We start from the raw sequence: 8,784 nt of genomic DNA on the forward strand, positions 1-8,784 counted from the left end.
AATAAATAAATGAAATCTTAAAAAAAAAATACATTAAAACATTATCATCATAGCAGATATACAAAGAAGACCCCAAGATGCATATTCAGTAGAAGTAGAAATAAAAAAAAATCTATCCACCTCTTTTCCTAGCTCTAGTAGAGGGGGAAACGTTATGGAAATTTACTAATTATTTCATCACGTGAATAATATACTTTTGCACTTGAACACGAATTGTGCATGAATTTCAAAATGCGTGCCCGTGGGAAGTCACTGCAAACCTAGTGAATTTATCCTACTGTTATTTCTCCATCTGTGCTCAGTATATGTCTTAAAACACTGATTTTTCTCCCTACTGATTTTTTTTCTTCTTGGGAAAAGGGAAATGATGCAGGATGAGATGGTGAGAAAAGTTAAGGAAACAATAGTAGTGAGTCATGATGTGAGTCTGGGTTTTACAGATTCCCATGTTTAGCCACAGTGCTTGTAGTGGGAGATGAGAGGGGGGAAAAATCCCAGCTGTTTTTAAAAATATTACAGTAGCCAAGAAGAAAGTTCAGATTTTAAAAAGCAAAATGAGCGGCCACGTCATTACACACCGCCCCGTTTCCTTGAATTATGGCCGTGTGAACTTGATTTCTGTGCAGATTGGATTCACTGGCGGTTTCCTTCCCTACCAGGCTCCACAGTTCCTTTTCCCTTTTTTTTTTTTTTTTTTTTGTTTAAAGAGCCAAAGTGCCCCTCAGATTTATTATAATTTGTGATGTGCATCCTTGTAACCCAAACCAGACTGAGAGGGCGTTGGCTGTGCTGAACAGAGGTGGGCCTTGGAGACCTCCCACTGTCCTTTTGAGCTTGCGAGCTTCTGATAAGAGAGGCTGCCAAGCTTTAGAACAATGTTGCCGGCGTCTACACTGGTCATTTCCTCCTTGGGGTGGAAATGAAGCTGCACCCTCAGGCCACCCGCAGATCTCTGAAACTGCCACCCAGCTAATAGGCGTTTCTAGGGACGGTGGAGCCCGGATCTCCCTGGGCCACAAAGCGAAGAAAACAGGTTTTCTCTCGGGAAACCTTTTCCTTGACTAGTAGAGCTCCTCTCTCCGTGGCTAAGCTTCTCCCCTTTCCGCATATGCGTCTCGTTAGGGAGGAGAATAGCCCTGGAGACATTTATTCTCTAACGACTAGGGTAGCTGTCATATGAAAAAGTAGAGTTTTTAGAAATGATCTTCCTCGTGTTAATCATCTTGAAGGGATTACAGAGACGGATGGGCAAAGCTGCCTGTCTACGTGGGTAAAACCCACCGCCGAGCAGGTTCAGGCCTCCCCAGACATGCTCCTGTTACTGTGTCACTGCTTTCTCTCTCCTCACTAAGCGCCTTCATTCTTTTAAGAGAGAAGGAGAAATGACTGTAGGTTTAGCTGTGGCTGATGATTGATTGATCGATTTATCTATCTATTGCTCTTTACATCTGTATTATTTGTCTTCCCCTAATGTTAGCAGGGTGTGGGGTAAGTGTGGGGTAAAAGTATCCTAGTAGGTCAACACAGTGGCTAAGCATCTAGAAATTATAAACCAAGCTCATGGGAAGTCAAATCCAATATGTTGTATCCTCCCATCTTAACAAAGTTACCTGCGCTATGACTTGGACGTGCAGCTTTGAGTTTGAACCTCTAGGACCGCTCCAGGTTCTGGTATGGAACGGGATGGCAGGTGCTGGAGCTGGCCTCTGGCTTGTGACTTGTCCTCCTCCCGTGCTCAGCCCTGTCCCCCCACCATGAGCGGCCTCACCTGCACAGGTGTGGCTACTTCAGCCCACATGCATTTCTGAGCTCTGGCCCACACCTTCGCCATCCAATCAACAGATGACCCCGATCACCTCTAGGCCACCACCGACGGTCCTTACTATGTTGCCATTTGCCTTGTGGTGGGACTAAGCACGGCATCACGACAGCCTTAGGAGGTAGGTACTGTTCCTAGGTGTGTTGAACAGACGAAGAACCTGAGGCCCGGGGACTGCACAGCCAGCGATGATGGAGCCAGGAGGGCCACCCACGTGGTTTGCTTCTAGCCTCTGATGTTCATAACGACTCGATTCTTCCTTCAAAGGAAAAGTGCATTTCCCGACACGTAGTAAGAGCTCAGTATGCCATATGAGAGTCATTGTCATTGTCTACACTTAGGCAAAGGGGACCCGGGAAAGACTTGACGGCAGAAGTAATGGGTGAGTGGAACTTCGAGGGTAGACCAAGCAGTTTCAGACAGAACGGACACCACATGCAAAGGGCCAGAAGGAGCAGATGGTAATGAAAGGTGGACAGGACCCAATGGGTGTTAGGAAGTACAACAGGATCTGAACTGAATGAACTGGGCCATTTTTACCAGACTAAGAAATTTGGTCTTTATGGTGTAAGAGACGGAGGGGGACTAGGGTGACAAATTTTAAACAGGGAAATGATATCATCAGGTGACTTCTGGACTGAGAAGATCATCTGTCATTATCAATGGGAGATAACTTTAATGACCTACAACTCATGCGTAGGGGACCCATTTAATTTTAAAAGTTGAAGGTAGTGGCTGCAGTCGAGAAGTCAACTTTCCACTGGCAAGAAAGCAAAAAGAAGTCAGCTGGACATGGAGGCTACATGTCCTCTGAATCCGTGGCTATAAAGAAAGTATGTCATGCCACATTTTTGCTGCCTGAGGATGACCTCCTAGATGCATGGCTTCTTTTTATTGAAGCCCCCCAAATTCAGATGTATCCTAGGGATGCACTCGCCTGTCTATGTGTGTTTGGATTTTTATCTTTTCCTATATTTATATATATATATATATATATGCATATAAAGATTTTATTTATTTATTCATGAGAGACACAGAGAGAGGCAGAGGGAGAAACAGGCTCCATGCAGGGAGCCTGATGTGGGACTTGATCCCGGGATTCTAGGAGCACGCCCTGAGCCAAAGGCAGACGCTCAACCACTGAGCCACCCAGGGGTCCCCCTATATTAAAATATATTAAAATAAATTCCATATAATTCTTCTAGTGGACTTGTTCTATGTACATGAGAACGTAATTGTTGATAGCACCTCTTCCTCAAATATTTCCGAGGGTACCGTGAGCGCCAGTTAGTGTGCTAAGTCTTGTGGAGGGAAAACAAGACATAAATCTGAAAGGCTGTAAGTTAAATAACCATTTCATGTCATTACACAATTTTTATAATTCAAATGGGTCTTTTTCATACTCTATTTTCTCCTTAGCTTGGACTCTTTCTTGTGGCAATAATCCTGAAAAATAATTTCCCACTCTTTCACAGTATCTATTACTTGCCCCATCTCCCATATCTAATGTAAAGCTAAGTTGTTTATTTAACAATTATGAGTGGATTCAGTGGATTAGTGTAATGGTGTAGGGCTGTTCCAACTGTTTTCCTAAGGGTTTGTATCACAACATGGACATTTTGGCAGGCTTGGTGTAGTGATACTACTTTTCAAGTCCGTGTTTTGGTTTTTAGAATACTGTAGTTCAGACACCTTGGCATATCATAGAATGGTTTTAAAAAAATTTCTACATGTTGGATTTCCCTCTGAAAGGGATCCAATTGAAAGTCCAAATTTATGTCAGTCAAATATTAAAATAAGTAACTGCAGTACATGTGCACACTATGCATTTACATGTGTGGCTATGGCGGTAGTGGGGTGGAGAATTTGTTTTATCAATTTTGGCTGACTTGCCCTGTTAAAAACTTGCATTGAACTTCCTTACGAAGTCCATTATTCTTTGGCAGAAGTAATTTTATTGACTAATTATTGTAGTGCCGTGAATAAACAGTTGTAGTGCATTTTTGTACTTCATGTTCAGAGCAGAGACGACAAAGGCCCTACTGCGACCGTCCTAACATCTGGGCTGTATCAGACTTTACAGTTTCCACTAGACAGACTTGTTTCTTCCTGTCAGTGCCATAGCTATGAAGCCAATCTGGTTGTTCTCAATATGAGATAAGTTCTCAATAATCCCCTCAGTAATCACATCCTCTTACTCTTTCAGCAGGACCACTTTTGCAGGGTCTCGTTGTCAGGAGCAGTTGACTAAGTCCTATGGGTATGGGACTTAATTAGAACCAAAGGAAGACTTAACTGGTTCAGAGCTTTAGGAATTTTCAGTGGCTGTTAAATTAAATGCAGTTGCTCATGTTGATGGCTTCTTTCTGATACGTTGGGTTAATGATACCTCTACTCCTGTTACTATTATTTATTGAGAATTTGTTATGCTCCAAGTTCCATGAGAAAAAGGAGGCCTGGAAAGAGTAAATGTCATGTTCAAGGTCGTACAGCTTGTAAATGACAAAATCAATGTGAACACACGACTGTCTTACTGGAGAGCAATTGTGTCTAACAATGAAGTTAAAATCTCGTGTTTGTGATCTAATTTTCCTTGTGCCTGTCTCATTTCTTTGAGCTAACCTTTATAAAGTACTTTCTATATGCCAGGTAGGATCTTAACACTTTATAGTAACTCATTAAACGACCAAACAATTTGTCATCTAGATATAATTTTATATATGATGAAGTGGAGACAGGGAGGCTAATGAACTTGGCTGATGGCCATTTTGTCACCAAGAAAGATGCCCGCTCCTCTGCCACCACTGTTGTTTGTTTGTCCCTTTGAAAGGCAAATTGATTAGTCATGACTCAAGACCTAATTTCACATTATTTCCACAGAGCCAGATTAAGCTAGCTGAATCTTCACCTCTGGATGTTGTAACATTATGTAAAATCCAAAGATCAAATGCAGATTACATTAAGCATACATAAAAGGCAATGCATGACTTACAGGGAGTCACTTCTTAATTTTGATGGTTTAATTGAAGAAGAAAAAATGATGTTTTAATCACAACCATGCTGAAAACTGTTACTGGTAAGGCTTTAAAGGTTAGATTATATTTTGTTTTAAGGTCTTTGTGAAATTCAGCAGTCTTGAGGTTTTGTAATCCTCAAATCGGCTTTAATTAATTTATCAAATCCTTTTAGCAGAATTTGTTTCAGTGTTTTTGTGCACTTACCAAAAACAGAGCCTTATTAGTTTTCTGTAATCTTTAAATTAGGTTTGCTTATATGACCTAATACTCTGTATGAATGATCCAATTTACAGTACCCCCAACCAAAAGGGGAAACTGAAATCCTTTATTTTAATTTCTAGTGTGATTGATCCCTACCACTCCTCTCTCCCCAAAAATGAGGCCATAAATTTAGATGAATAATATAAAATATAACCTACAAATATGCCAAGATTAAGATTCATTGTCCTAGTTCATTCACCTAAGGACATATCCAATAAGCTGACATTTTTGCTTTAAAATGGAATCCACTTAGAGTTGTTTTATTTAATATACCAAATTAATTCACCCAACATTCACCAACCCATGGGGGTAGGTTTCTTATCATGCCTTAAAAATACCTCTGATTTTAGTTCTCTGATTACTCTGATCAACTCTTTCTTCAGTAAAAGAATGGAGGATGCCAGATTATATTTACAGTCAAATATATTACATTACTCTTAAAAAAGTCTCAAACAGTTACATAAAAAAACAAGTAAAAAGGCAACATCAATTGATTTTAACCCTTCCTCCTGACATCTTAGACACCCTTGTCAATATTTAGTTAGAAGTAAGCATTCGAAAATCCTATACTTATAGGCAAATAATACTTTTCTTGAATTGGTCATAATTAAAAGACAGGTGATGTTTGCCAAATGAAGAAGAAAGATAGGTCATTCCGATAAATAATATGAAGATTCATATGATCGTGTCAGAAGACTATGGCTCATTCAAAAGTTATTTGCATGTAGATTTGAAATAATGGGCTATGGTTTCTAGATTGAATAAAGGATGAAGACTAGAGATGGATCCCTTGAGAGAACAAAAAGCCTCCAGGAGCTGATGTTCAAGATTAGATTTGATGGGAGCAAGAATTAGGAAGGGGAGGTTATCTTTAAAAGGTGTAATGTCAGAATTGTAGTTGGAGATGCTGCCAAAGATGACAAGGCTTGCCACATGATATGTGAGGGCACGGATGTGATGGCAGCTGATAGAGAAGATGTCAGGAATGCACGATGCTAGCGTTTCTGTGGTTCATTCCATGGGTGTGGAAATCACCAAGAGGGATCATAGGAAAGGGAAACCATAAATCAGGAGTCCTCACCCACAAGAAACCTGTTACATCTCCAGTGGAGGTTTATTGACCCTATGTGCTGAGACAAGAGTCTAAAAATGGCACACAGTGTAGGGAAAAGAGCTGAGACTTTGGAGGGGGGTATATTTGCAACTTGTCTCCGAGAGAGTTTGCAAGTGAAAGTAGAGTCAACAGGGGAAGGTTAAGGTTCAGAAAAGTCAACTGGAGAAAGAATTGTTCTTTAGTGAACAAAAGCTTAAAAATGAGACTATTTTCCTTCTAGGTCAGCATAATAAAGGAGAGTAGCGTGGAAATGGCTAAAAAGTCGAGGTGGGTCAGGTAGAGGTAATGCAAGGAAGACCTGAACTGGGGCTTTTGATGAGAGCATAGTTCTTAACCTTGGTTGGGAAGGGACTTGAGATTCAGGAATAAGAAAAAGGAAGAAATGAGACATCAGGTGGAGGAGTGCTGTCACCATCGGGAAGAGGCTGTGTATAGAATCAACCCACACATAGTTGCAGGTTGGGGGAAACTTGCTGGACCAACCCAGAGCACTTGAGCCTTTCTTGACACCAGGTCTCATGCCAATAAAAACAGAGATACTATATGCCTGGTATTGTGCTAAGCTCTTTGAGTTCACTGTTCTTCTCAAGAAACATTATCCACAGTATTCAGATGAAGAATCTAGTTACTAAAAGTTTAGTGACTTACTCAAGAAGGCAAGGTGTAAGGGCTGGAATATGTGCATGGGTTGGTTTCACTCCCAACTTGGTGTCACTGTATACACTACACCTCTAAGAGAGCATTTATTGGAATAAATATCATGCCACACAGCTCCTTTTATCCCCTTATTATATTTTTATTGCTTATTCCCTAAAATCTCAAATAATTAGTGTCATATAACTCCTTTCAGGATGAGGACTTACCTACTGGGGATGACTCATCTTCCCCAGCTCTCCCCGTCAGCGTGTCAGCTGTACAAATGGACCTGCAGGCATAAGCACCAAGGTGTCTCTGGCCTTTGCACGTTGTGATCTCCTCTTGAATGGAATATTGCTCTCTTTACTTCTTGTGCCTTTCTCATTCATTTCTTCTCCCATCTAACTGTTGGTGAATTTTTTCAAGACTCAGTTCAAGGTTTCCATTTTCTCTAATACCTCTCTGAAGACATCTTATCTTATGCTTTTGCTGTTTATATTGATTCACTTACCAACAAATATTCATCAAAATCCTACTGGCATTATAGCTGTAAATGAGATGATATCTTTGACCATGTAGATCTTGCATTCAGTGAATTGAGGATAAAATACATCATAGTCCCATCTGCAAAGAAATAACCACTGAAAACATTTTCATGTTTTCCATCCTTCTATGCACCCATCTTTGCAGCAGACAGAGATTTCAGTACTACATAAGAAAATGGACAAATTGAACTCCAAAAAAAAATAATAATAATAATAAATTAAAAAAAAGAAAATGGATGAATTACCACCATAAACCTGTTAAGAAATTCATCACCTAAAGTGTTTTCAATAGTAAATTAAAAAGTACAAAAATAAGTGAACTAAACATCCAAATAAAACATTACAAAGAAAAAACAATAAATCTAAGGAAAGCAAGAGAAATAAAACATTTAAAATATATATAAATAAAAATTGGGAAGCCTTTTCAAAATATAAATCATAAGTCAATTCAAGATCAAGATGTAAATGACAAATTCTTCAAAAAGTAAATAAGGGCTATCTAATAAAGAAGTGGAAAAGAAAGGACCAAAAATAAAACAAATTTTAAAATAAGGTGACATAAAGTTGGATATAACACTTTTGAGAATCTTGATTCAACAGGCAATTTTAGAGCAAAAATAAAAATTATAAACATTGGCTCAAGACAAAAAATGTGAGTAAAAGGATAGCCATGAAAGAAATTGGAAATTTTAGGGAAAACAGGCCCTCGAAAGGGCTCTATGGCTAGTATTTAAGTGAAATTCTTTCCCAATCTAAGGAAGAAATAATTCCCATAGTATGTTATGTAATACTACCTCAAAAGTGTATTCTTTTCATGTCCACTTTGTCTGATTCTATATCATTTAAAAATATTTAGTTGGAGTCTGTTATTTAAATATTACACAAGTTCCTGGTTGAATTGTATATGTGCGTAGCCTCTAACAGTTCTAAGTTGGGGATTTTACCATAGTTGCTTGGTGCTTTGTGATATAGTAATGTTTTTTATAACATTCATGGAGGTGCCTGCCTCTACCAATAAAAACCTTTTATTGGAAAAACAAAGAGAGGTACTCTTTTTTTTTGCCCCCTCTTGCGGACTGCTGGTTGTCTTCATCCATCCTCTTTCACACCACAGATCCTTTGACGTTAATGTCATCAATCTTTATCATCCTCTGTCTTCCTGCCCTTCAGATGCCACCTTGTGTTGTAAACAGACTTGTCCTATAGAGAGATTGAGAAGGGAAAGAACAGTCGACATTTACTTACTGATTTGTGATTTCTTGTAATTCTCATTCCTTTTTCTTGCAAATAGTTCCCAGCTTCCTTTGGCAATGGATCAGCTTTCCTCAGCCTGAAAAACATCTTTTAGCATATTGTGTCATGAAGTATGGCTGGTAACAAATTTGCTCAACT

Source organism: Canis aureus, chromosome 15 (genome assembly GCF_053574225.1).
Source record: "Canis aureus isolate CA01 chromosome 15, VMU_Caureus_v.1.0, whole genome shotgun sequence".
Lineage (NCBI taxonomy): Eukaryota > Metazoa > Chordata > Mammalia > Carnivora > Canidae > Canis > Canis aureus.